This window comes from Scaptodrosophila lebanonensis, unplaced genomic scaffold (assembly GCF_003285725.1).
Source record: "Scaptodrosophila lebanonensis strain 11010-0011.00,11010-0021.00 unplaced genomic scaffold, SlebRS2 tig00000001-arrow-pilon, whole genome shotgun sequence".
NCBI lineage: Eukaryota > Metazoa > Arthropoda > Insecta > Diptera > Drosophilidae > Scaptodrosophila > Scaptodrosophila lebanonensis.
Genome location: NW_022060529.1, coordinates 13,947,130 through 13,969,736, shown reverse-complemented (window position 1 = coordinate 13,969,736; position 22,607 = coordinate 13,947,130). Strand labels below are relative to the sequence as shown.

Genomic DNA, 22,607 nt, shown 5'->3' with positions numbered 1-22,607 from the left:
CTTTTAAAAGCACACTGAGTGGGAAAATAAACACCATAAGAAAACACTATAAATTATACAAAATATTCATAAAAAACTAAATTTATGATTGTACTTATGTATTTGTAGCTGTGGTCACTAAGTCGACCTTATACTTACACACAAGATTAATTCATTTCAGAACACACAATCATCTTAAGTATGAAATAATGCCAGTTTTTCATATTATGTTTTCCAAAGTCTTCTGAAGTATGTAATTAGTTAACTGGTTTTTGTATTATTTGTATTTGTATTGTATGTTGTAAGTTTTGCCATTTTAGGCAGTCCGATCTAATTAACATTTTGTAAAAGTTCACGCTTTAATATTTTGCTTCATGAATTCTTCTTGTTTTCATCAATACTCTATGCCATTAAAAATGACTATCCTATATTGATAAAGAATATAATTGCTGCCGACTACTGCAGTTCTATATTTTCTCAATATTTCCGTTGTCTCGCCATGCTTTTAAATGTGTGAATTTAAATCACAACCCGGCAATTTTTCAAGTTGTTCTGCCACCCGCATACTAAATCGGGCAGAAACCTAAAAGCAAGACAAATCAAAGCAAACATCTCATTAAAATCAACGCATAAACATAAACAACGCTTGCCGGAGACCACTGCGCGCCCCACAAAAAGAGTTCTATTGAAATCGAAAACCAATGCGACACAGACATGCTCATAAATGTTGCTGCAGATAAAACGCAATCGGACATGAAACGGATTAACATAACAACAACAATAATAATAACAAACAGCTATAGCTATATACGATTTAAATTAATAAACAAAAGTCAGCGACTGCTGGGATTGCATGAATCGCTCGCTGGCTGGGGCGACGCTGTGGAACTGGAATTGGATTTGGATTTGGGTGTTGTGGGTAATGCGATATTGAGCGCAAGTACAGGGTGCGTCTGTGACAACCACAAGTCAAACGAGCGATATGCACATGAACATATGCACATATTTATGTATGTAGATACACATAAACGTATACATATGGATGGTCGTAGAAGCTTATATATGTACATATGTGGTACTTGTATGTCTGACACCCCTTCGCTCTCGAATGCTAAACATGCCGCGCCTTGGAAACTCAAAAAAAAAAAGAAGAAAAGAAAACCGCATAATTTTGTATAAAATTTCAATAAAGAATAAATGATAATACTGATGATGATGGAAAAAGAGTGAAACAACAACTCAACTGTAATTACAAGCGCCTGTTGTTGTAATTACTTGCCATATAAAAATGTCAACTACAATGCATCAAATGCCAACATATTTGAGTTGTTCAGGCGCCAGCAACTGTCGGCAAATGTTGAAAGCACACTTATAGATATACAAGTATATTTATGCATTCATAGATACTCGAAGCAAACATATTTTTGCATTGACAACAGCCCTGGCACTTGATGTTGATTGGTTTGTCCTTTGCTTGCCTATTAGTATTGATTTGCTCCATGTATTTGTGTGTGTGCTGGTGTAGGTGTAGGTGTGTGTGTGTATGTTTGTGTGTGTCGTGTAACTGTTAATTGAGGTTGCTAATGGTGTCATAAGCAACGACATCTAAAATTACTTGTAACGAAAAAAAGAAAAACACTATTGCTCTCTATTACTGCTACGCTATGGGGCATTGGTTACAGTCACGCCTCAGCCACTGCGGAGTCGCAGTCTCAGTCTCAGTCATAGCCTCAGCCTCAGCCTCAGACCCGAACACCCAGACCCAGTCGCAATCTATACAAATGCTGGCAGCCATAACGACAACAACGAAATTGGGTCAATACTTCGTTTTGAACTATATTTGCAAATCAAATCGAACGAGAGCAACGAACGCACGAACGAGAAATACTTATATAAAGCATAGAATAACATGCACTCTAAGCAAATGCTAACCACCTCTGAGATATTCTTACATTTTCTTTTGCTTTAATATCGTTGTCAATATAATTATTAATTAGAGATTTGCAATTAGATCAGCTATAAACTTCTCCAATACATTGTTAACATTTTAAATTGAATATTTGTCGTCTTGATCTAATTCTTTAATGTTTCGCTTATTAGAATTATGAAAAAACTTATAACTAAATACCCAAAAGAGTTCATTGCACGACGATTGTACAAACGTACATATAAGTAGTATATGTAATATTTGCCGAAAATGCATGCGTATTTATGCAAGAAATCATATGGAAATGTTGTGAGTAAGCACGAATGCCTGCGTGCCTCGGCGATGATTTCGGCAACGGAGATTCTTTTGCCATTGCATTTATTGACAGCCACTGCATGTGCATGCCATAATAATAACCCTGAAAGTTTAGTGACTTCCTTGTTGGGTGCATTGCTATCCACACACCCACACACACATAGACACAGATACAGGAACAGAGACGGACACCGACACAGGCACTGGGACTGAAAACCACAAAACCGGCAGCTGTAGGCAGCTAAAAGAATGCCAAGCACAGCAGTTGAGATACAGGCGATGCAGATAAACATCTTTAACTGCACCACAGTTGCACCACAGTGGCAGCCTAGGCACGTAGGTGGCGCTAGTGTTGTTCATGTTGCTGTTGCTGTTGCCTGGTTAGCTGGTTAGCTGTTTGTTGTCTCTTACCAGAGTCCAGCGAAGAGGCGTAGTCTTCGGCTGAAGCAAGGAGTTGCTTTGTTGTTTTCTCGTCTGCAATTTGTTCTTGTATCCATTGTGCACCGGCTGCCACAGATGCCAAGGATTGCACAAGTACCAGTGTGTTGTGAGTTAACAACCGTTGCTGCGGTTTCGACTCAACGCTGCCGGTGTTAACTGAATTGTTGGCACTCACACGTTCACGTTCACTCGCTCACCTCGCCCGACTTGACATGACAGTTGTGCGTGGACCAGACAGCGTTGTGACACTACATACATACGAGTATGTATAGTATGTGTGCATTTATCTTAATTAGGCAAGTCGTCTACAAACTCACAAACTGCATGCAGTTCGGGTTGTGAAAAGTGGACCGCCAATTGCCTTCTAAAGGGGGTGGGAATAGTTCCATAATTAAATATGGTTTACACCTTAAATATTACCTATGGGTGGAGTGAAGCACGTTTGAAGTGGTTTATTTTATTTTCCTTTAAATTTAAAAGCCCTCTTCTTTTTTAAGCTTTTAGCGTCGTAGCGACACCTTTTTGGTACAATAATTAGGGCTAATAATTAGGGAAGTGCTGCAAAAAATGACAAGTTTTCTAATTTATTTAAATTGCAATTTTAACGTGTAATTTGAAATAAGAAATATATCATACTTTGAACTGTCAGTCTTTCAAACGAAAAGTTTTCGCTGTAAATGAAGTGGTTATCAGAATAAGAAATATTTAACTGCTTGAGGTATATTCCAGTCTCTAGTAGTGTTTCTACTTTTGGAAAGTTTTCGCTGTAAATGAAGTGGTTATCATAATAAGAAATATTTAACTGCTTGAGGTATATTTCAGTCTCTAGTAGTGTTTCTACTTTTGCAAAGTTTTCGCTGTAAATGAAGTGGTTATCAGAATAAAAAATATTTAACTGCTTGAGGTATATTCCAGTCTCTAGTAGTGTTTCTACTTTTGGCAGGACCACGAACCTTCTTCGACTGATCCAAATAAAGCTGCTAGAGCAGGCAGCAATGCTCTTACATGAAAACGAAAGTGTTTATTAATTAATTTATTCAATAGAAGTGAAACGAATTCTATTACGAATTTGCTTTGTTATATAGCATATGAAAATAATTTTAAAATTGTATTGCAAATATCTGTTTAAGGGGAAAGTAATGATGAGTCTTTAATGCATTTGTTTTGTCACGGAGACTGATCTATCATACATAATCCGATTCACCTCTGGTGCTGCACAATAAATGAAACGCCTGTCCACCTATCCGGCAGTTTTGAATAAATACTAGCTGGCTGCCATCCGTAAAATTACTTCTGACATTATGCACAGACAAACAAGCAATTAATTAGATATCATTTGGCTTGCTTGCAGCATTTTATAATAAAGCACAAATTGATTTTCTTAATCAACAGCCAAAGTGACGCTTTAAAAGTTTTTCGCTGTTGCCAAACGCACAAAAATTAATCAAGCAGAAAGGAAAAAAAAAATGAAAAAATAAAAATAAATGGAAACTGAAAACTTAAAATGCATATCGCTTGAATTCCAATACCAAATCGCAGCGTTGTGCATTTTATTTGGACGTCTGTGTGTTTGTATGTGGTGTGTGTGTGTGGTGTGTCTATGTCTTTCGTTTGTCGTACCGTTGGCTAGTTGATTTTTTTAGTTTTGGACATAATTTACGTGATCACGGCGCGTCGATAACAAGAAATTATCGGCGCGCACGCGCACGAGCGACGCTCGCTTCGACGCAGTTGTAATCGTTGCAGCCATCGTCGGCCAATTCGGCGTCTTGGCAACTTGTTGCAATGCATTTAAAAATTGTCGAAACTGTTGCATGTTGTTAAGCGATTGTTGTGGTTGTTGTTGTTTTGGTAGTGATGTTGCCGCTTTCATTCGTTTAACTGCATTTTGCATTGCTTGTTAGTATTGCTTGGTTTCTAATTGTTGCGCGCGTTCGCTAAATTTATTGCGTTTCGCTTTTTTTTGTTCGGCCACGTAACGTTGTTGCTGCAACAGCAACAGCAACACCAACTGCAACAGCAACAGCAACAACAAAAGCAATGGCAACTTTAACGTTTACAACTTTATTTCGCATTGCAAGTAATTTGGCTGCGCAGCCTCCTTTTTATTTTATTTTATTTTATTTTTATCAGCCAGCGAAAAGCGAAATTTATGTTTATTTTGCGCAAACGCATTTCGTGAAAGGAAAAGCGTGTTGGTAAATACATAAAAGCAAATAAATCGCTTAAGGTTGCTTTTTATAGCTGCGGCACATGTTTCCGGCTGTGGCATAGCTGTGTGCTGAGTTGGCCCAGAACAAAAATACCAACAAAGGAGGGCCTACAAAACAGCTGTGCTTTGTGGAGTGTGCTGAACCTGGATTTAAATGCATGAAAAATGTGCCGCAATTTGACAGCCGCTTCAGCCAATGCAGCCACAACAACAAGAACAACAACAACCACAACAACAAAATCTGCAACAGAATTTATGACAAGCTGTGTGCGTGATTGGCGCACTCACGCCTGCCCCCGCCACAAGCAATGATTGAGACTGGTGACTCATCGACGGCTTTAACGCGACTTGATAAACAAGCCTCATTTTATCCGAATGACGAGGGGCAGGCGTGTGAAAATTCGCCACCGACATGGACATACGTACTATATGTACGAGTATGTATGTATTTAAATACGCAAATAGTGTGTGTGTGTGTGGATGTATCGCTGTGTGCGCCCCCTCGAGGTGAAACAATATCTTGTTTGTTATGCTTTTGCCCCGATAAACATCCGCAATTTGGCAGCCCCAACGATTTGGACTGACCAATGCTTGAGAAATGATTAATGTGGCTCAGCAACATTCTGTATTCTGTGTGCTGCATTGCTGCAATGTCAAGCGTAGTTTCTCTCAGTCCCAGAGACCGCAGCTCAGACCTGGATCGTTCCAATTGTTCCTCGCAGTTGCCAGCGCCTTGCTGTGTGCACTATAATTTCCATTAACCATTACGTCCGTGTGCCACATGATGCTCATAATTTTCGCGCACTGCGTGCATGCGCAATTTTGCAATCATCGAAATGCAATTCGAATGCAATCATTTATCTACACCCATTTGTGGCATCGGCCAAGCGTCCAGGGCGAATGTAGCAACATTTTTCTTCCAAATGTGCGCATAAATGGCAGCCAGCAACAGACAACGAGTTACAGGCAGCCAGCCACATTTAGGACTGTTCCCCAAATCGAAATCCCAACTAAGAAACATAGTTAAAACATATTTCATTTTATTTATTTATGTTTATGTCAACAAACATTGACTGTCAACAATGAAGAATAATCTTATAAGCTAGGAGAGCCAAAGTAGGAGAAATCTGAACAAATTACAATAATATCTAATAAACGCCACGGTGGAGGAACATTATGTAAGTTCTATAATTGAAAGGAATTGCGAATCGTTTCAGGGTACGCACATACTTGATACGATTAATAAATAATTAATTCTATCTGCCATTAACAAATTTCCTTCATATTTTAATTTCGAAACCATCATCGTTAATAACTAGAAATTATGTTAGAGCTCAGTGTTAAAACTTGAACTTTTCGTTCTCAGATGTCTTTTTAATGACGTTTGTCTGTGCCTTTAATTCTTTGTATACCCTTCACTGAAAGGTCGAACATTATAGGGTTCATGCATATATGTATGATTAGAAAGTTGTGACGAGTGCAAATTTTAGTTAAAGTTTTAAACTTTGCAACAAGGCTTACATATAGTACTATACTTATTTCGATCATTATATCATATCAGTAGCTTCCGCAAAACGATATACGATAACTTTGAAAAAGTTTATTTTTTTTTTAAATATTGGAATTAACTGGTAAAAGGACAGTCGGAAATGTTTCAAAATGTTTGATTACAAACAATTAAAAAAAAATTGTATTTTATTATTATTTTTTTAAGATAGTCCCATTCTAAGTCAACACAATCCTCTCAGCGATGCTCCTACCTCTTTAATCCTTCCAAAAAATGTTCACCATCTAGCTGTTCAAAAAAGGTTGTCTTCTAGACATTTGATGGTATTTTGAGCTTAGAGAATATAATATAAGTGATTTGGAATGTGCGACCCAATGTGCCGAGAGCTTTCTGTAGACATCTTGGTGATCTCAGCTATCTCTCTTATTTTGATTCGGCGGTTATTCAGAACCTTTTAGTGAATTTGGCGATGTTCTCATCAGTGGTTACAGTTTTTGAGCGACCCGTACTGCTCTCAGAACTTTACAGACTAAAGCAAGATTTATTTCAGAATATGAACAAATTCAAAGTAGAAGTTGCAACCAAATCTAAGAATCTAATTCTGCTCAAGGGGTATATTGCGAATTACTATTTCACGTTTCGCAAAATGTAGGCGGAATCGGAATTGAGCACAGACCTTAATAAATACCAGTCTGCCTTCAGCTGCAGCATCTATCAAAGGCGCGTACTTGCCACAATTTTTCATTTCTCAATGCATAGTCAGGCTGGTACAAAGGCTCACAAATAGCTGCGACTATGCTGTGCAAATATTGATGCGTGAGGCAGCAGCAACAATAACCATGGCTACAATCTAGCCGGCCAGCCGGCGACTGGCAAGACAATCGATTTGCCAAGTTCCGCTGCGCCGTGTGGCAGGCGCAAACGTAATCAGACAAATTCAATTTACGACAATTTGCATGCGCAACTCTCTGGAGAGGCGAGCAAAGGTGGCGGTTGAGTAATGACAACGGCATCAAGTGTTGCTGTTGCTGTTGCTGATGCAGCATTAGGCTGCAGATGTTGTCCATGCCACTGCCAACTGCAACTGCAACTACAACTGTCATTCTAATGCATATTCCTGCTTGCCTTGCCGGACTACCAAGGCTGTGGTTTTCCTTTTGTGTCTCGTCTTTTTTCAGCTACCGGCACATTTTGCGCCTACATATCTGCCATGTAGCGCGGGCTTATCGTGCCACTTGCATCTGCCTTTTACAGCCACCACCCCCTATAACAACAACAACAACAACAACAAAAACAACAGCAGCAGCAACAAAGCTGGCAACTTAAGCTGGCGGCAGGTATTTTTTCCTAGTTTGAAGTTTTTGCTTTCAGGAAATGAAAAATTACCAAACATGCCAGCTTTGCCATGGTCGACCATGATCGCCCATATCTATACACATATATACTCGTATTCGTACTGAGGTGCCAGTGCCAGTGCCAGTGCCGGCCTGGTCTCATGTTGCACATAATTGGCGTTTATGCCACGAGCGACAAAATGCAACCTGCGCCGGTCCATGGCCAAATGTGCCGCCAAATGTTGGCCTGCTGATACGTTGATACGCTCTTGCCGCAGGCAATGTGAAATTTTCGCCTTTTTGGGTGTGTCGGCATACGCCACGCCAAGCCAAGCCAAGCCACGCTACATCAGGCCGGGCCAGGCCAGGGCAGCTTAGCCCCATTCCTCCATTCCCCCCTCACATCGCTCATACGCGCTGTTGTACAGCCAAATGCGACCACTTATGCGCACTCACTTAAACTTTGAACTCACGAATTTTCCGTCTAGGCACTAAGTCAACGTCTGCATTGTTTGTTTTTGCAAGCTCTGATAAGTAAAGCTAAGCCAAAATAAAAAAACAAAAAAAACAAAAAAAACAAGGGGGGGGGGGGGGGTAAACTTGCTAAAACGTGATTAAATTAAATTAACGTTGTCGTTTGCTTCCTAGCCGCAAGGCTGAAAATGTTTGTTAGTTTTTCGTGTACAACACCAATAGCAACAGCAGTGGCAAGCCAGTTTGCTGCGCCATGTGAAATTTAGTCATTAGTTGTTGTTATTGTCCACACACATACAAACACCATTAGTGCTCACTTGCCAGCCACGCCCCTAACTCACTCACAGAGGGGGCGTTGCAGGTGTGCTTGCCGCAAACTTATCGACAACTTTGCACTCAATCCAAGGATGCCTTCCCAACTAAACACCAGCTTTGCTGCGATCACGTTTCCGTTTTCGGCAGCGCTTTGATTTTCGGCTAATTGCATTAAATTTGCATGCGGCCTAATGGGGTTTTCCAAATTAAAAAGAACACTAGAAGCTGCCACACACGCCCATTTGCATATCACACTGCTTGCTTGCGTAATCAATTAAAAGACCTGGATACCGAGTCTGTCAGTAAATATTGCTTGTTCTCATGTGGTAAGAGCACACATTTTCCCACACCATCAATAGTGTATTTTAGGAGTGAAGTATTATCTATTGATTATGCCAGAAGGAGAACTAATTCTTATTACATTCAACGGACAGATCTTGATAAAAGTTGACCGTCTCGACTTGGCTAAACAACTAATATAACAAATTGAAAATCAAATATGGGAAATTGAATTTGATTAAACTAAAATGTGAATTATTAGATATATCAGTTATAATATGGGAAGAAACCAAAAAAGAGAAAGAAACATAATGGGGCATTTCATATGCTTAAATGCGCGGGGGCCTAACGATGCATAATGGAATGCCTTATGTTAGATTCTTATATTATAGCACTGGCTGGATCGATAGAAAATAGAAAATGCATAGACTTGATTCCTCTCGGGTCATCTCCCTTTGGCTTTAATATTAATATATTGTTATAATTGTTGGTTATTTTAAGAAAAGCACATGTAAATATGTATTGGGCACACAGGGAATGATGCTCATTAGTTAATTCTTCATTTTGTTTGAAATTGTAATTTGAAAATTTCCGTAGATCTTCTATGTGAGGTTATAGAAGGTCACACATCATTGCATATAATATTGCCACATAACTTGCCACGTCGTTGTAAAGCTCATTAAAGCTCAGCGAGAATGCACTGTGGCATGTCAACATGGGCATTTTTCATAAATCAAAAGCAGGCCTAAAACATTAAAGTTGCATAGCATTCGGAAATTACAGCGCCGACCAGGCGATGCCTCAATTTGTAAAATATCGAGGCGAGCGTGCGAAAGAATGTCGCAATCAAAATTTCAACATCGTGTTGTGCAGCCCCATCCTCCGCAGAGAAACAGCGTGGCATTAACAACAAGAACAAGAACAACAACAACAACAAAACACCAACAATACAATACAAGAACGTAGCAGCATAGAAGGTAGAGTATGGGATCCAAGGAGCTATTTTTAGCTGCTGTAGACAGAGAGCTGATCAGCCAGCCCCAAATGTTGCAATAGCAATGGGAACAAGAAGAAGAAAATTATACATGAGGAACAATGAGTTCAGATTGGAATGGCATTAAGAAACATCTTCATTTGGATCAATATTGCTGGCAACACGAGTATTTGTGTGCAGGCCGGAGAGTTAATTGGTGTTGTCCACAGAAGTAAAGTATTAAATTACCATAAATTATTATTGTGTTCGCAGACATTTAATTAGAAAAGCAGACCATATAAATAAAAGGGTAAGCATAAAAGCCTTGACACTAAACTTGACCCAAAAAATGTGAAATGCTTCACAAAAGCAAATAAATTCTTGGGGTAAAATGTGATTTACAGTGGAGTCTGTTTAAGTGTTAAAGTGATGGCAAAAAGCCATTCACTCCTTCATAATTAAAAAATGAAGTGTTCTCCTTAATGGGATAGCACTGTGCTGATGGCAACAAAAGAAAGATTAAGTTACAGTGGCCTTTTAATGCATTGTTGTACGTTGAGGAGGCATTGTTCGGTGACTTCATTTGCGTATCTTATGTCTACTTGAACCACTTTCAAGTGCTGCTCCAGATCGCATTGGTCCCTCCCTGGCAGCAACAATTGATAATGATGAATGACTAGGGTATTTTAATTTATGCCCTGCACTTGATCAGACAATCCAGTTGTTGTTTCTGTAGCTTACAGTGTTGCATCAATTTAACCACAACTTCAACTCTTCTCGAACGCCAAAGGGCATGTCTCATAAATTCTCTCCAGAAAGGTCAAGGGCCTAGCTCTCAGCCAAAGCTTGCTAGCTTAAGATGTGCCAAAAAATAGTTCTTTTAAAGATGGGAAGCGATCAGACATAGACTTGCTCCGTATGCAGTAAATAATGCCAAGATATGGTTTATTATTTCTTTTTTATTCTTAAATCGTTAGGGCGTTGCTTTCATTAGAAATGCCACAAGTTGTGGAACTACAACAATATGCGCAGAAAACTTGCGCATCATGGTGTGGCGCGCCAAGGCGCATGTGCAACCAATTATTAATTGCATATGAATTGTGGTGCTTGCCGCATTCCTGACCGTACACACTGAGTCAGCACATTGCAGCATTATACACTCAGAAAAAAAAACTGAATTTAAGTGATTCAGAGAACTACAAAAAAGTTGAATGGAAAATTTTAAAAATGTCTGCACTTTTTAATCGGTCAAGGATTGTTGTTAGGAATTGCTAAACAGCATTTGCTAATAGCTGAAACGTCATAATTTGTCTCAGTGTATTTAATGTCGATGCATTTGCAATGCACTGGCATTCTCCTTGGCGTCCTCCTGGCGCCTCGCTATTTGTAACTATACTCGTACTTACAGGCGTTAACGGCGTGTGCCATATTTGTGTGGGTGGGATCGGCCTTTTGACGGCCTGACTTGATATTAGCTGAAAAGAAATTGCATTTGTATGCAAGAACTTTGTTGCAACGCTGTCGCGCCCCTTTTGAGTAGCTTATTAAATTACAAGACAACAACGGCCCACACAATAAATAATTTTTCTTACTATCTATAGTGGTGAAGGAGAGGGCGCAGCAGGACGATGTGGCATTAGACTGGAAAGCGTTGATCCTGTTGCGACTGACTTGGCTTTGCCAAGGCATTGCCCTGGCATGGCTTTATGAAAAATTCCTAGCGCTTGGCGTCTATAATTAAGCGTGAAATGTAGCTGGCGTTACGCTGCATTCCAGTTGGCGTCTGTCTGGCTGACTAGAGCCCTTTGGCTATGGCAGCAGAGCAACCACAGCAACAAGAACAACAGCATTGGAGGCAACCACAAGCTCACACCCAAGCACGGACAAGTCAACTGTGGCAGGCAGTCAGCCTGCACTTTTATGGCTGCTGCTCCTTGCAACGTTCGGCAACAACAGCAGCAGCAGCAGCAGCAAGAGGAACAGCAGCAACAAATATGTATTTTTCTTATTAATTGCAAGTGTCCGCACTTACTTTGCAGCATGTTGCAATTAGAATTTTTCGCGCACTCAACATAGCCGTGCTTTCTTTCGGTTTCCCTGTTGTTGTTCTTGTTGTTGTTGATTTTTTGTTGTTGACGGAAGTCGATTCAAATTAAGCCCTAGAGCCATGCCAGGCAGAGTTGAATGCACTCGCAGCAACATGTTGCCGCCTGTTGCTGAATGTGTTGCTGGCACACGTTTTGAAAATTGATTTCTCGTGTTTGTTTTCTTCGCCGAGCAACATGTTGCGTGTAATTTGTTAATTGTAATCTTTTGCCAACATAAATATGTCGCTTGTTGGCTGTTGGTTGTTGGACTGCCCGCGTGTAATTAAAATAAATTTCAGACTCAGCATTGTTATTCTGTTTTTTTTTTTTTTTTTTTTTGCTTCACTTTATTTCATGTTGCCAAGAGCCTGTGTGGCTTCTAATGCCACATTGGTGGAGGTGCTGATAGAATTTGCGCCTGACGTGCTGCTGCCTTCGGCTGCTGTTGGTCGTGTTGCCGTTGTTGTTGTTGCTGCTGCCTTTGCAGTTGCAGCTTGTCGCCTGCGCACCATCAAATTAAAGCGCTAAATTGTTGCGCGCCTTTTCCTGTCTTTCATCTGTGCCCGTGCCCAGGCACTCGCCTGCTTAATTAACATATGTTGCATGCTGCACTGCTGCATGTTGTGTTGCTGCTGCCGTTGCTAAATGTAAATTACTGCCAAACAGGGCCTGCTCCATCTGGTCCCTGCATCTTGTTGCAACCAACGGCAAGGCAGTGAAATTTTATGATGCCACATTTCCTTTCTGCACAAATGCCAATGGCCAATGGTTGCACAATGTCCGTCTCTTTTATATGCTGTGCAACATATGCGCAAACATAGAATAGGGCCACACTTAAAAAAAAAAAAACCAGCCAGCGCATAAGGAATTTAAACTTGAGATGAATGTTATTCCATAGATAATAAGTGTGTTCGATGAAATAGTATCATCTGATTATTTTACTAGTTTTTTTTTTATTTTCTTATTTTTTTTTTTAAATGTTAAAATGTTTTCAAGTTAAAACTTGCAGCTGACATCGTTTGAACAGCTATGACTCCCAGTTTTAAATTTAAATTGTATATCAATTTTAGATTTTTTTAGGTATTTAAACTTTAATTTCAAAAGAAGGTGAGAAAAGAAGTGTGGCTGCTTTAAAACTTAAAAATGACAAATTTAATTGTTTAAAGTTTTTTTTGTTTGGATAATAATAATATTAGAACGTCTCTATAATAAAGGCATTTCATATCTGAAGAATATCGAGGAATTTCCAGTTGCAACATTATGTTTTCCATTTGAAATCAATTGTATTTGCGTTGAGAACGGAGCTGGAATTAAAATAGAAAATCAGTGACATTAATATATGGGCATAATTCGATTAATTTTAAAGCTTATGTCAAGCATTTGGCATTGGAAGGCAGCAAGCAGCTAACTGACCCGCTTTTTATGGCTATTTGCAGCCGAGGCGGCTGCTGCCGTCTTCATTTCGCCGTTGGTGGCATGCAACAAGTGCCACACCATACCAATAGCAGCAACAGCAACAGCATCAGCATCAGCAATATCAACAGCATTGACTACAAGTTCAATTACGCTCGTTTTTCCAATTGAAGCTCAGACGCGCCTGCCATGCTGAGATTTTTCCACTTGCCAATTACAGCAGGTTGCATGCAACATGAAAAGCAGCAAAAGCAACTGCATCGGACAAACTCCAAATGCGGGCAAAGCTTAGAGTTGCATCGCCAAGTTAGACACAATGCCTGCAGCTGCAACGCCGGTGGTCTCCACAGACACTTGGACGAGTGTAGCTGCAACAACAGCAACAACAGCAACAACAACCGACGGCTGCTTTAGCGGCCTCGTTGAGTGACGTGCGTTCATTGGCCGATGGAAACGCGTTCTTGACCCAGCCACTATAGCCAGGAGTTAAGTGATCTTCACTCTTCAACGTTGTTTGGCATATTTTCACTGGAAATTGTAACCAGTATATGTGTGTGTGCGTGTGTTTATTTGTTGGCATTTGAGCTACTTTGGCCGTTGAAAGCCACGTCCGCGCCTCTACCATTAATTGATGTGTGTCGCGGCTTAGGCAAGGCTTTCAAAATCGCTGTCATTGCTGGAATGATGTCCACAAATAGCATGCGAGGCATTGACGTGGACGCCTCTGCACAAGTCCAATGTTCTGTATGGAATTTTGAAGTTTGGCTCCAAAGTAATTTTCTGGCCATTTCAAATATCCCACGTCTCAATAACTGTCAACTTATTATTGACTGACTTATCCCAAAGGACGTGTCCGCATGTCGATGCATGGCTTAGTAGTTCAAGTCATCATTTGAAGAGAAACCTTTATAGGAAGTCCCCAGAGACTGTGACATATAAATTGGTCAATGAATATACATCAAATATTTGCGCTCTTATTTTATTGACCTCGAATCTACCCGCTATGCATTCATATTCTTAAACATTAAAGAAGCCTGTTTAAAATAAGCAAATTTTAAATTGCGCTAGATAAAAGATTGGGATGTGGAAAAATTAATCCCAAATGGGCAAACATATTGTAAACCTATTTTTTTTTTCAAAGTAAATTTATATTTGAAGGTTATAATCGTATACTCAAAATTACGCGTAGAGCAGAAAAATAAAAGTGATAAAGATCTTTGGAGGGATTCGGATACTATTTTGTTAAACTCCTTCCGAAAATGTTGAAAATCTGTTCATAAATTAAGGGGCCAGAAGTAAAGGCCGGTTCAAAAACTCGGATATTTTGATAATATTTAGGTCATACGAAGGCGCTAAGGAATCAGTAGAGACAGCATTTAATTTAAATATCTCTTGTTTCAGAATCTTTTTGGGTTGCCAAAGATTGCAAAGCTAAGGCGCTTCCCAGTGATATATATTTTTAGTTCATTATTAAGATTTTGGGGCGGGGTTCAGTTTAACGAGTTAGCACGAATCCCACTCTGTTCGAATCACGGCGCTACCATCATCGCATAAGCATGATTTAAAATTACTAGCAGTATTCACATAGCCACATTTCTGTAAATTTCTTAATAAATAAAATTTCTATATATATATCGAACTGTTGTGTTAAGCTGCAGGCCGATTCTCCCTCTCAACATAATAATAATAATACAAAAAAAAAAATATTGCGTTGATATTTTTTTATTTTTTGAGAATAAATTAAAATGCAAAATAAATACTTAAGTTCTTGGAATGAAATTGAAGCCTTTAAGCTGAAATTCCTTATAAAAAGAATAGCATTTAAGGCCTGGTATCTTAACTCTTAACTGTATTTTGAATTCGTATTTGTCTGTTACTGACTTTGTGTTTCTTATTTTACTCTATTTGCAGGTATGTTGACAAGGTCAAATGTTTGCGTATTCACTTGATGCCCGCTGACTGTATGCATATCGTATTGTTATATAGTATAGTATGTATGTATATAAAAATGTATTTGTATTGGTGTTGCAGTTGCTTTGGGTGCGATGCGATTTGCGTTGATTGACTTGTTGTAAAGCGAAGCGGGATGGGGATGGGGCTGCAGCTTGTTAACGAAGATATCTCGCCATCAGACTGCCATATGTGCGTATCTGTGAATGCATTGTTGACGCTTTAGGCATGTAAGTGTCGCTCGGTCGCTTGGTCAGGGCGGACGTTCCAGGCCAATACAAATTTAACCAAGCGATACGCAGCACTTATTTATAGAGCTCATTAGCGGTGCTGGTAGCTTCTCGTTGGCTTGGACCGTTAACAAGTCAATGTCAGCGGCAGAAACGACAACAATAATGAAAACGTCCGCTCTTATGGCGGCCTGTACATGTCTGGGTCGTATCTAAAATCAATATTGTTGTTAACGTGTAATTAAAGCAATGCACCTTGCCACAGTCTTTGGACTTTTAACCTTCAAAAGTGCAAAAACATGATATTAGCAGATCCCCACTGACTGAGTGACTGACTAACTGCTTGAATTACAAGCAGATGTTCATTTATTTTTGTAATTTTGTATAACTCTTTATTTGTATGCATTTGAAGAGCTGACACCCACAGCCAACATTTATGCGTCTGCTCGTTGTGCAATGTTTACAGTCGATATAGTAAGGGCGCAGTCAACTGCTCCAGTTATTGGCACATAAGCGTCAAAAGCCCAACTGCCAACTGTAACTCCAACGCAGCTGGTAATCAATCAAAAATGCGACTTACCGTTTGACAGACGTTTCCTGTTTGCCTTCAACTTAAGTGGCCGAGCAAGCACAACAACTCTTGCTTTCGTTGCGATTCACATTAGATAAGTGGGGAAAATTGATTGGGAAAGCCGATGGGAGGCGGAGGAGGAGGAGGAGGTACGAGTAAAGAGAAATGGACAGCATGCTGAAAACCGCACGCAAAATGTTTGCTGTCCGCACAGATTAGCGATGCCAGCCAGCGACGGACGTCCGCATAAGTCGGCAGTACCAGAAAGAGTATGTGGGCGGTGGAATAAGTCGTCGATGCTGGGTTTGTTGGACTCGCTGGCATTTGTGATGCCGGGTCAACTGGCGCCAGCTGCGATCGTCGTCGTCTGCTGCTGCTGCTGCTGCTGCAGCTTTTACATTAAAGACTTTTCAATTTTCTCGCATTTTATCAGTTAATTAATTTTGAATTGCGCATTGTGTGTGCATAATTTGATTAAGCATTGATTGATGTGGCGGCGGCTTGTTGCTGCAGTTGCTTATATAAGAGTCTTACTCAAATACACTCTTCTCCAGTCCAAGCCGTGCAGCAAATACCAAACATCTTTATCGCAAGCCAAACTATCGCCAACATTGCCCAAAAACGGCACAATTACAACTTTCAATGCATTGGCCAAAAGCAATTTCTCCCAAAATGCCTGGCCTTAAAAGCCCTTGAACTGGCCATGACTATCTATGTTCCGAGTCCCATATTTGGGGCCGCTAAGCATTGCCATTAACATGAACTTCACTGCACGCCACAGACCAAATGAAATTAGTTTGGCGAATGTCATAGCTCTGGTCTTTTATGTGGACCCGCCACAGCACACAGTGTGACACTTTGTATTTGTTCAGACAAAAAAAAAATTTGGAATATATTTTTAACCAACTATTTCAGTTTGCAAAATTATGGTAGCAATAAATTCGAACGTTAGAACTTGAGGTTGGTCTTACAATTTTCCAAAAACAAAATTAATCGCCCACTGTGTTTCCAGTTAACACATTTTTATATTCAGTTTTCCATATGCAGGACTTTAAGCATTTACTTTTAATAACCCCAATAGCTGTTCTGCATAACAAATAAAGTAATTTTGAAAAAAAAAAAATTAATTAAATGTTAATTCAAATAAAAGCGAGCTGTACTCGTATCTAAATAGAAAGCCCCCTTTCAAGCATAGCTTCAATAAATAAAATAAATAAATAAAAATAAAATCCCCTTAAACAAATTTTACGGTAAATTTATATTTATATTATATTTATTTGAAAACCAATAGCAAATAATACTGGCATTTTTTACAAAATCTTACAATCTTTTAATATTTAAAAAAACAAAACATAACTTAATATGAAAGAAATGTAGCAATAATCTTAAAGGGGTTTTTTGATTAGTATTGCATTAGTGCATGTGTATTTAATGCTGGTTAGTTAAATGTGAGGAGACGGGGATTATATAAGAATTATATAAGAAGAGCTCATTATAATTAGAACACAGAACACGAAAAGGAGATGGAAGGGCAAAATTTGAAATATAACGCCGGAAATGTCATTATTTATTTATTTAATCTACAAATAATGCAGTCGTTTTAGACCTGACAAAAAGGAAGTGGAGATGAAAAAATAGGAACAAGAGATAAAAGAAAACAAATTAAAATTAAAATACTTAAATAATAAAAGATTATATTTTTTAATAAAGTTTTTCAAAAATTATTTCATATAAAAGGAGAAATGTATAGAAATTATATTTGTTCGATTTTCGACTTTATAAACTCTAAGCTATTTATGTGCGAGTGTAAAGCAAAAATATCTCCTGCGTGGTTGCCAATATTCCACACTGTGCGTTCAGAGCGCGACTATTTTTAGAAATATTTTCACACTTTTATGCCTAGAGCTGTTTGCCATTCATCAGAACAGGGCATAAAACACGAACACAACAAAACGTTTATGGCAGCATTGAAAGGGGGCTCAGCAAAATATTTAGAAAAGGGCATAAAAACGCAACGCCGACGATGATGGTGTAGATTATGGCGAAGGGGTAGGGGGTAGGGGGTAGGTGGAGGGCTGGGAGGCTGGGGGGCTGGCCATGCAGGCGGCGGACGCAATGTTGCCGACAGGCCGTTGCTGCTGCCTCCATATGCAACGAAATGCCAGGCGGCAGTTCGTCATGTCAAAGTCAACGGCGGCGCGCAGAGTTTGCCACAATGAAGAAGAAGTTGCACTTCTATCCGCAGAACAATCTACACACAATCAACTGCTGACACTTGAAGTTTTCTTGGCAGCAGGCAAGCAAAACATCCAGGCAGGGCCACGACAACGACCACGCCCACGCCCCGCGGCACTCAGCAATTGAGGCTGGTTTCTGGTGGCTGATGGCTCATGGCTCATGGCTGGTGAGTGCAAAGTGCAAGTGTTGTTGCTGTTGTTGTTGCTATCGCTCGCTAGCAACATTTTTAGCCACAAGTGTCACATGCCTCCGCAGGCTGAAGCCCGTGCTCAGAAGGTTAATTTAGATGCAGCTGCCGCATCGCTCTCGCATTCTCATCCACATCCACATCCACGTCCACATCCTCCGCTTTATGAGATTTTAGCACTTTTGCAACTCTTTGCTGTTTAATGGGTTTTCGCCTTTTGGAATTTAGCACGTTGCTAAAGAAAAACTAATATGCGAACGACGACCAGACGTGGTCTTCACTCCACCCCCCCTATCCCCTCCCCCCGCATTGCGTGACATTTACGGCCTGGCCAGGCAAACGTTTGTCGTTCTCTTCACGTGCAAATATTAGCAAGATTTATAACTGCAAAGTCTGCACTGGATAGGCATGGGCATAGGGATAGGGATAGGGAGGGAGGGGGACTCGCATACTTGGTCATTTCTGCTGCGACATTTTCTTACATTTTTTTGTTGTTTTTGATGGGGTCTAAAAGGATTTCACTTTTCGCTGAAAGCGTTTCGTCGATAGGTTCCATTCATAAGGCAATGCTAAAAGCAAAAGTTGCTGAGCTCTTTTTTTGCCTTACGACCACTGGTAGTTGTGGTCTTTTGAGAGCGCCTGTGATTTATATGTCTTGGTGTCTAAGACTCAACGCATCGCTTGCCTAAAAATAGATATTTATGTACGGCGGATCGTTGCAGCGGCGCTCAAGAATTTAATGCCTTGCCTGGAGTTTTGCTTAATTTCCACAGCATTTCCAGCTAATTTTTATTTTTATGACTACTCGTGCCCCTATATTTAATGGATTTTTATTTTCGAAGTATTGCCTGCATCCGCTTGAAGCAATGTTTAGTAATGCTTGTGGTAATGCGTGTTTATTTCTTTATGCTTTCATGTCCACACATGCGTGGAGTACCTTACAATGAGGAATGTGGCTTTCATTTGGTTCTTTACGTTAAGATAGAGGATAACTTCATTGGACACCTCTTCTCCCTCAGTCGGCATTAGTAATCAACTAGGTGCATTAGTGTTGCTTTTAAATCGAATGTGTGTATTTAAAAATCTTCTCAAGTGAATATAAACAAAAAGAACACGAAAGCCTTCAAGCACTGTCCTTTAACTAAATAAAACATTATTGCACTAATCGTTGCTACACAGTGCCCCAAGTTTGAAAAGACTTTAGAATATAGTGAGAAATATTTTATTTTATTTAATAAATCAACACATAGTGCTTTCGATACGTATTCAAAAACTATGATTTATATTATAATATAATATTAGAAAATAAAATAAAGAGAAATAATACAACAGTATAATGTCTAATGTCTTAAACTTAAATGATAAGAAAGCCTAAGAAAAAACTATACAATAACGCCTATTAGTGCCTCCGACCCGTTGGGGGAATTTTATTTGTCATTTGGCCAGCTATGCCCCTAATCACAGCCATATGTGGTCAGAGAATATTATAGACCTAACCTAGGAAAAGTAATTCTATATAACAGCTAATTAAGCATTAAGATACAGAGCAAAGGGAAATCTCCAACCCGGTGGGGGACAATTTGAAAACCAGTCCGGCAAGTAAGCAGCAGTAAGTGGTCTGAGATTCCCACGGAGATACCTATAAAGGATAAATTTTATAGAATAAAAAATATGGGGCACAATATTGTAATAAAAAACCAACTCCCTAAAGCAAACACGAAAAGGGATTGATGAAACCTGTAATGTTTGTGAAGTTGAATAGAGCTTTATTTATTTCATGTAGGCACGAATTCAAATGCTCTCTAGAAACGATGCTGACCTACCTCAAGCAGCTCATGACCCTTTCGTGATGAAAAAGCCGGCATATAAGCTCTACTTAAATGCAAAATTAGACCCTATATACATATACATATGTATGTACTTGTATACTGCATGATGTCTTTTATGAGAGTCAGCATTTGTAAAGCTATCGTTAAGTAAACGGCCCTCTATCAATTAAACACCTGCTGGCATTGCACAATTGCGTGTCTTATCGGCTGAAATGCTTGCGTCGAGCATTTTACACTACTATGTTGGAGTATTACGATTTGACGTTTTTAAATGTCAATTGCAAAATGCGTGCTAAGACGCTCTGAGCTTGTTTAACACGTAGTGTGTGACGAGCATTTAAGCCGATAGTAGCGCATTCTGATAACTTTATAATAAGTTTAAAGCGCAGCTACCTTCGTAGGCAAATAGTACATAGGTGGATGGAGTTGCAGCATTTCCCTAAATCCACATACATACATACATACAACAACAATGTACAACAACCATTGAACGGTGACGACAACGACGGCGCCATGCATAAAATTAACGGCAGACAAAATGAAATGCCGATTAAAATATCAATGTGGTGTTGGCCAGACGGAACAGATAGGCCGGACGGATGGACGGACGGACGGGCCAAGTGGCATAAGCGCATTAATAATGCTATCAACAGCTTGCGCTCTGGTCAACGAACGGACGAAGACTGGGACTGGCAGTGGGACTTCAGCTCGTAAGTAAGACGAATGCATATGCAGCGGCACACCAAAACCAACAACAGCAACAAAGTTTTGCAGCTTTAAATAAAAACGCATTATGCGGCTGAAGTTGCGTGCGTGCCGAGCCAAAGCCAGAGTCAGGGTAAGAGCCGGAGGCAGAGGCAGAGCCTGCTGCCAATGTCACAATGCAGCAGCAATCGATTTAGTTGTCGCTCGATGTCGTCGTCTGCGGCACCAACGTCGACGCCGATGTCGACGCTCCGATTGCAATCGCAGCTGCGACAGAGGCAGCAGCAGCAGTAGAAATAACCAAACACTTTCCCTTGCGCTTCGCATAATTCAATGTCACGACAATGAGCCGAGTTGGGAGTAAAAAAAAAAAAAAAATTATGAAAAACTTGCATTGGCGCATAAATCAGGAAGCCGCGAAGGAAGTTAGGGACGTCGGGGTAGCCTGCGAAATCGGCTGCCATTGTCAACACCTTCTCCAATTTAACCTTTTGGCCACTTGGGTCGGCTATTTTTAGCAATGAGTCGCGCAATCTGCGGTCAACCCTCACCATCGCCATCCTCAATCTCTTCATCACCTCCATTCGCGGAGTTGCGTGTGTTTTGCAAGCGTTTTTCGAATATTATGAAATGGTGTCAGCTGTGCAATAAATTCCAAAAGGCTTAAGAGGCATGGCCATTGCTGTCGCTGCACTCGAAAAAATTGGGGGGGTTCACGCCGATAATCACGCTCTATAGTAGTGCTGGACGAAACATCGATACATCGATGTTATGATCTTTTTTTTAGATATCGATGTTTTATTCCCGATGTTCGATGTTCTTAACTACTTGTCCACCACTGAAGTTTTATTTCTGTACATATGTATGTTATACTTTCTTTGGTTTTTTTTTAATATTCTTTGAATTTGTGAAAATATCGTTTGTTTTGAATTCAATACAAAACCTTAGCTTTTTCAATAATATGACAAATCAAAATGAAGTTCCCTATGTTTAAACATCAATAAAACATTTTTAAGAAGTTCGATGCATCGATACATCGATGTTCTTCCCCGAAAAACAACGAATCATCGATGTTTATCCAGCTCTACTCTATAGTTTAAGGCACTCCAAGTGAAAACGAATGCTGCTGATACATACATATTATAAATCAGCGAATGCTAACTGTAAATTTTTATCAAAATACAAATGTTTGGTTTTTATTAATGCCCTAATTTATTGTCGAAATGAAGAATCAATCTCTTCCAAAGGCGTCGTCAGATCACCCATTTGTATAGCCGTCAAGAATCATAGAAAGTATAAAAGCTAGAAACAGCAAACTATGTGTCCAGGCTCTCCTAAGTCTGGAAAACGTCATAATTTCAACAGATGGTTTCCTGATGGTAGTTTTACTACAGTTTTTGGTTTATCTCAAACTGACGTTTTCTTTTACCTATTAAATTCACATCAATTAGCAAATCGAAATCATCTTAGGAAAGTATCGCAATGTGGCATTTTATTTATCGAGAAGTAGTGCTTCGCGTGTATTTTACTCTTTTGCTTTCTTAAGTTCCCCAACACTGTTGGGCCAACAGTCACATATCAGATGTTCTTCTAAAATTTTGAAAAACTGAACTGAATTTTCTAGTCATATCTAAAATTAAG

General features: G+C 39.7%; 1 protein-coding gene across 3 annotated transcripts in view; it reads left to right on the top strand.

Moving 5' to 3' along the window:
- LOC115631050 overlaps positions 1 to 22,607 on the top strand; it is a 67,487-nt gene that overhangs the window by 30,794 nt on the left and 14,086 nt on the right. The window lies entirely within an intron of this gene.